The sequence below is a fragment of the Lontra canadensis genome, unplaced genomic scaffold, assembly GCF_010015895.1.
Source record: "Lontra canadensis isolate GAN:19392208 unplaced genomic scaffold, GSC_riverotter_1.0 scaffold478, whole genome shotgun sequence".
Lineage (NCBI taxonomy): Eukaryota > Metazoa > Chordata > Mammalia > Carnivora > Mustelidae > Lontra > Lontra canadensis.
The window spans coordinates 44,479-51,891 of record NW_022631470.1 but is presented as its reverse complement, the minus strand read 5'-3'; positions in this window follow the sequence as shown (position 1 = coordinate 51,891).

Below are 7,413 nucleotides of genomic sequence, written 5' to 3'. Positions count from 1 at the left end.
GCAGCCTTGCCACCAAGACCCCCTCATCTCCTGCCCAGCGCTTGATTAGACGCAAAAGAGCTGCACCGTGCAGCAAGCCATTTTCCTCCACATCACAGACCACTTCCTTGGGGCCCAAGAGGCAGAGGCTCACCTGAGCCAAGAGCTCCCTGGAGAAGTAGCCGGTGTTGCACTTCCTTCCAGGTGACACCGGTGCAAGAATAGTGTGGAATGGGCGACACAAATCAAGCCTGGTGCTGGAGCAAAACCGGGCTCCCAGCCAGCCAGCCAACATTGGGGAAATTTCCCAATCCCTGACCCACCATTTTGAAGGAAGGTGGGGGCTTGAGGCCTTGTCTGTGATCCCAGGGGCCACGGGCCTTGGGACAGTACACAGAGATCCATGTCCCTTTGGCCTCCAGTCCCACAGCTCCCGGGTCTCCTGCCGCTGCCCACAGGTTTCCCCTCCTCTCTCCCCATGTTCTTCCCAGAACCTTTAGGTAGTGTTCATTTCATTAATTAAAGCCTTGTTCTAGTTTCTCTACATAGCTCTCCTGAGTCTCTTCTGTGGGTCAAGTGTGCAAAAGTTGGGAATCAAATGGGGGCTGGCATGGGAAGCCAGACGCCATCATTTCCAGGTTCCCATGGCCCAGCAGAGCGGGTAGGGCTAGAAGGATGGACCCTTGAAGAGTGAGAGTAGGTTTTCAGTTTCGGGGATGGGCCTGGGAGAACACTGGCCAGGGGAGGGCAAAGTGGGGAGACTCACCCTTGCCTATTGGAAGCGCTGCTTCTCTCCCACTGGGGACCCCACGGAATCTTTTTGCTTCACAGCCCTAGGGCAATGTAAAGACACTCCTGGCCTAGAGTATGTGTCTGGCATCAAAGATTGTGGCTCAGGGCAAAGGAGGACAGCTTTGTCTTGAAGGTGTGACAGCTCCCTGAGCTCTGAGTGACATCCCACTTCACACAAGCACCAGGCCTCCCTCAGTGCATCTCTTCCCTCTCCCAGGCATTTGGGGTGCTGCTTCCTGATGGCACTCAGGAGAAGAATGAGGAACAAACAAGTCACCTGGGAGAGGGAGGGAGCAGGGATGACAGCTGAAAGGACTGTCTCCCCCAAAAAACTCCTCAGTCCCGTATTTATTAGATACAAGATAACAACCAACAAAGGAGGAGGTTATACATTAGTCATGGGTCTTGTAGGTCAACCAGAAGGAATGGGAGTCCTATGTCGACCATAGTCTTGTAGGTAAACAGAGTAGGGTGTGCCTGGCCCAGCAGCATGGAATTTATAGTTGAGCAAGTGCACGTAAAGGGATTATTCTCCCAGCAGGCTTTCATGAGGCAGGGGAGACAACGGAAAAGGGAAACAGGCGATGTTCCACCCTGAGTGCCCAAGGCATGCCCAGCTGCTGGACTTCAAGGACATGTATCCTCCTCTCCACCGGAGGCCTGATGCTAGCACAGGTTTTCTCAAGGTCCTCTTCAAGTATGCTTGCGTGACCAGTACAATTTTCATTAGTGATATTTTAAGCAGTCTATCATTCTGAGGGATGGTTACATTTCACCCGTTTTGTTAATGCAGAAGCAGCAAAATCCATTTTGCAAGTTCTTGAACCATTAGTCATCAGAAGGATTTTCGTGAGCATCTGAGGACTAAGTGTAAAGTGATTATAGCAATAAAAAGTGTCATCATTCCACCTACAATGCCAAGACCCATTTTTTTGATCCAAGCAAAGGGGTTTACATCAGACAGAATATCATTAATCCTTTGTGCAAAACTCACTCTTGGAACTGATTGTAAGGATCATGAGGAATGCCCTCAATAGTATCTCGAAGCTGTTTAATATCCGCAGTTAAATTACCGCCATAATGACTAGTAATATGGTGAAATCTTGTTCCATGGTATTTCTGATTCACTATAGGTGTAGGGAGTAACACAGAAGGAAGAAACATTCTAATCACACAGAAGGTGAAGCCTTATATTTGGAAGATCCTCTCTCCTATATATATTATGATTTCTTCTAAATCAGAGACTCTTTCATGAAATCTTTGATCTAGGACTGTTTGTTGATTCCAAGTCTTGCTAGCATACTTGTGCCCTTTTTGCACAAATTGTGTGTTTTGTACGGTCTGATGCAAGGCCATTCTCGCAGTGGTAGCCATGACAATAATGGCTATAATTCCTAAAATAGTTCGGTCGGAGGCACAGGTGACAACCCAGATTTGTGATTCTTGTCTGAAGTGTGTAATATGTGTGTGGTGGGGCAGAGGTTAGGGGGACAGTTTTGAGCCCCTGCTATCCCCAGGTATCTGTGTCCACATAGACACTGTCAGATTTGAGTTACATTGTAGAACACCTAGCTGGTGTCAGAGAATTGTTGGTGAGTGGAACACCCCCCACACACACCCGTGGTGGAATTGGGCACAGAACCCTTATGATTCCAAATATGAGAATGTACAAAAACAAAACAAAAACCTCACACTTTTTGCAATTTGGCTAAAACAGAAAGTCTAAAAATCAAAGCCTGGTTTACAAATGTACGATGTTATGAGAAATATTGTTTTATGAAGGTTTCATTTCACAGGCATGATTGATTACATTATTGACTATTGGCCATTGATCTTTATGTCCAGCTGTCTTCTCTTCCCAGAGGTCTGGCTGATGGGGCTCAAGGGTCCATGCCTCTAATCACAAGTTGAACCCACTGCCAACCAGGCCCTGTTCCTAGTGGAGGGCCAAAAGCCACGTCATTAACATAACAAAGGAAACCTTTATTGCTCTCCTCATTGTAAATTACAGAGATTTTGTGCCTGAAATGGAGACACAGAACAAATGGTTCTGGTTATATTCAGTTATATTTCTATTTCACAGAAATAGAAAGCAAAGGAATAACCTAAAGAAAGTAAAAAATACCCTAGATCAGTGAATAAATTTGATGATGTGTTTTTCTAAGTTTTCAATAACTTTCTTTTTATAGCATGCTTAAAACATATTGTAAACATAAATATAATCTTATTTTCTTATCAGTGATATGTAAAACATAGGGATATTCAGGCAATATTAGGTTAAATATTGTCTTAACTCTCCAGATATTTTAGTCCATGACCATCCATTTTTAATCATATATTTTGCTTTGGAAATTTAACAACTGAACTAAGAAAAAAACTATGAGTTCTTTCAAAAAAGTGAATATTTTGTTGGAAAAAAAGACTAGAAAAGTTGTATAGTATTATATACTAAAATATTATCTCACAAAACCTACCAACTTAAAAATTTTTTAAAATTTAAAAGATTAAAAAAAATTTTTTAATGCACCTGGGTGGCTCAGTGGGTTAAAAGTCTCTGCCTTCGGCTGGGGTCATGATCTCAGGGTCCTGGAATCAAGCCCCACATTGGGTTCTCTGCTCTGCAAGGAGCCTGCTTCCTCCTCTCTCTCTGCCTGCCTCTCTGCCTACTTGTGATCTCTGTCTGTCAAATAAATAAATAAAATCTTTAAAAAAAGATACTTTTATTTGTAGCTTCTTTTTTGAAAAATTAATTAAAAGTTACAGGGAGGGTTTTTTGACATGTACTTTTAAAATAACAGAGACTTCAGAAAATAATTATTTGAGATCTCCTATTCAAAGACATTTAGATTTCAAATTTCCTGGGACCAAATGAGAGAAGGCAGCAAGATCCTTATATTTCTGAAAACCAGATCATTCAATCATCCATCATTCCATGATGTGTAAATCACAAGTTCCAGAGTGCTAGATTAAGAAATGGATCCTTCTACCCTGAATTTTCTCTCTAATAGATACAGATCATAATTTCTTTGTCTACATCATAGTCTTCCAGCATCATGTATATGTTTAGAGGTTACTGTTACTCAATAACTCTACCTTCAGCATATAGGACTAAAGCATCAGAGCTCTTGATAGATGAAAACTAAAGATCAATGTTAAAACCATTGATATTTCACTTTGCAAAACTTGTCCGTGGGAGGGAATGAAACATTTTTTTCTTTAAAAACAAACAAACAAACAAACAAACCTATTAACATATAATGTATTGTTTCAGGGGTACAAGTGTGTGATTCATCAGTCTTACACAATTCACGGCACTCACCATAACACATACCCTCCCCAGTGTCCATCACCCATCCACCCCATCCCTCCCACCCCACTACCTTCCTGCAACCCTGAGATGTTCTGTTTTCTGGGAGTATGAGTGTCTTACGGTTTGTCTGCCTCTCTGGTTTCCTCTTGTTTCATTTTTTCCCTCCCTTCCCTTATGATCCTCTGTCTTGTTTCTCAAATTCCTCATATCAGTGAGATCATATGATAATTGTCTTTCTCTGATTCACTTATTTTTGTTAGTGTAATACCTTCTAGTTCCATCCACATCATTTCAAATGGCAAGGTTTTGAGGGTTTGATGGCTGCATAGTATTCCATTGTATATATATATATACCACATCTTTATCCATTCATCTGTGGATGGACATCAAGGCTCTTTCCATAGATTGGCTATTATGGACATTGATGCTATAAACGTTTGGGTGCACATGCCCCTTCAGATCACTACAATTGTATCTTTAGGGTAAATACCCAGTAGTGTGATTGCGGTGTCATAGGGTAGCTCTATTTTCAACTTTTTTATTTTTTAAGATTTTACTTATTTATTTGACAGACAGAGATCACAAGTAGTCAGAGAGGCAGACAGAGAGAGAGGAGGAAGCAGGCGTCCTGACGAGCAGAGAGCCCGATGCGGGGCTCGATCCCAGGACCCTGGGATCATGACCTGAGCTGAAGGCAGAGGCTTTAACCCACTGAGCCACCCAGGCACCCCTATTTTCAACTTTTTGAGGAACCTCCATAGTGATCTTCAGAGTGGCTGCAGCAGTTTGCATTCCCACCAACAGTGTAGGAAGATTCCCCTTTCTCCGCATCCTCGCGAACATCTGTCATTTCCTAACTTGTTAATTTTAGCCATTCTGACTGGTTTGAGGTGGTATCTCACTGTGGTTTTGATTTGTATTTCTTTGACCCTGAGTGACGTGGAGTGCTTTCTCATGTATCTATTGGCCATCTGGATGTCCCCTTTGTAGAAATGTCTATGCATGTGCTCTGCCCATTTCTTTTTTTTAAATTTTTTACTAACATCTAATGTATTATTAGCCCCATCTAATGTATTAATGTATTATACAGGTCTGTGAATCGCCAGGGTTATACATTTTACAGCAGGGAGTGAAACATTTTACCAGGGAAGAAGCTGGACATTCTTGACTTGGGAAAATGCTTCTACTAAAATAACAGCTTGTGGTCTGAAAGTGCTTTGGGAAAAGCAGCATACAATTTACTTTTATTTACTTATTTATTTATCTTATTTTTGAGAAAATTGTATTTATTTATTTGAGAGACAGAGAGAGAGCTCACAAGCTGGGGAAGTGGTAGAGGGAGAGGGAGAAGCAGACTCCCCTCGGAGCAGGGAGCCCAATGTGGGACTTGATCCCAGGACCTCGGGATCAGGACCTGAGCCAAAGGCAGATGCTTAACTGACCAAGCCACTCAGGCACCCCCAGAGTTTACTTTTTTTTTTTAAGATTTTATTTACTTATTTGACAGAAAGAGAAATCACAAGTAGACAGAGAGAGGGGAAGCAGGATCCCTTCTGAGCAGAAAGCCTGATGCGGGGCTCGGTCTCAGGACCCTGAGATCATGACCTGAGCCTAAGGCAGAGGTTTAACCCACTGCACCACCCAGGTCCCCCCACAGTTTACTTTTTGACAACCATCTGATAGCAAATAAAAACTTGAGAGCACTTGGTTACACGGAGAATTACCTTATGAGTCTTTAAATTGGAGTTTACAAATTTCCAGGGAAGTATTATTTTACAAATAGGTTAAACACCTGTCTCATACTGATTACTCAATAGGCAACTTAAACTTTAGTGAACTGTATGGCCAATCTATTAATGGGAGATTCACCAGGAAGAGTAGGACCAGAGTAAGATACACAAGATTCTGTAATGAAAGAGAAAGCAGAAAGAGGTCATGAGCAGAGCAATGGGTCTTGGTGACAAGGAAGAAACACAAAACACAACACTGAAAGCATTTCCTATGCTGATACTATACTAGGAACTAGGTACATCATATAATCCTACATAGGTTCTATAAGAAATGGATGGTAAAGTCATCTTAAAACCGAGGAAATTGATACTCAATAAGATTATATAATTTGTTCATGATTTTCCAACCAGTGCTGACTCAAAATCTTTATATTTTCAATTGTTCCAAGGGAGGAAACTGGTACATTGAACATGGGCACATCTGGTTTTGTGTTGTGCTATGTTGTTTTCCTGTTATTGAGCTGTAGTGCTAGGGCTGCCATGATTCAGAACTCCAGCTAGTGACTCCCGGAGACTGCAAATTCACCAGACTTTGTTCCCCACGTTTCGTGACAATGGTTGTATGCCCATGAGTTTCTCATGCTCATTGTCTCCCACTTCTTTATAGTTTTCTTCTCTTCCTATGCCAGTTTTCTACATTTTCATAGTAATGACAATAATCTGTCTTAAATATGTATCCTACTAGCAACCTCCAAAGTACGTTAATACATATGGCCTTTGATCCATGTGAATAGGACAGCCATTTTCCCCCCATTTTGCAAAGGGAGAAAATGAAACTCAGAAAGATTAAGCAACTTGCCTAAAGCCACCCAAGTAGGAAGTGGCAAACCATGACTGATCCCCCTCCCCACCTTTTTAAAAATTCCTATTCTACATCACCGCCTTGTCTTGTACCTCAGGCTCACATTAGGCCTTTCAGAGTTCCTTAATCCCACAGAATACATTTAAGACCTTGGAAGTGACCAAAACATCCTGAAGCATCTGAGCCAACTTTATATACCTGGTGGGGTTAAACGCAAAACAAACAACAATATCAACAAAACCATACGTCTTTTTAGCTGTGTGTAATAGCCAGATGGAAATCTGAATTCTGTTGAGCAGATATGAAGAGCACTCTTGACCAGAGCCATTTTAAACTCTGTCCATCTCACATTGGGTCACTTTGGTAAGCAGAAAGGTACTGAGGGGGAAAAATTTCTGTTTAAAGAGAATTTTGTTTTGAAAGCATTTAAAATAATTTGGTAAATCGTTTAGTGTGGCTATGACATTATGACCCATCCGGAATCTCTGAGCATATTTCTTTCCTAACACATGATAGAAGCCAATTCTTGAGTACCCTCCTAGGTTCAAAGTGGCTTGTAAAACTGAATGTCAAAAATGAAGTTATAAATTCAGCATTCCAAAGCCTAACAAAAGCCAGCCACAGTAATTATAGAACAGAACTAAATTATATACATGATGCAAATTATACACATATATAATTAACATATAATAATTAATAACACATATAATATAATAAAGAGTCTGAAGAGTTCCCAAAAT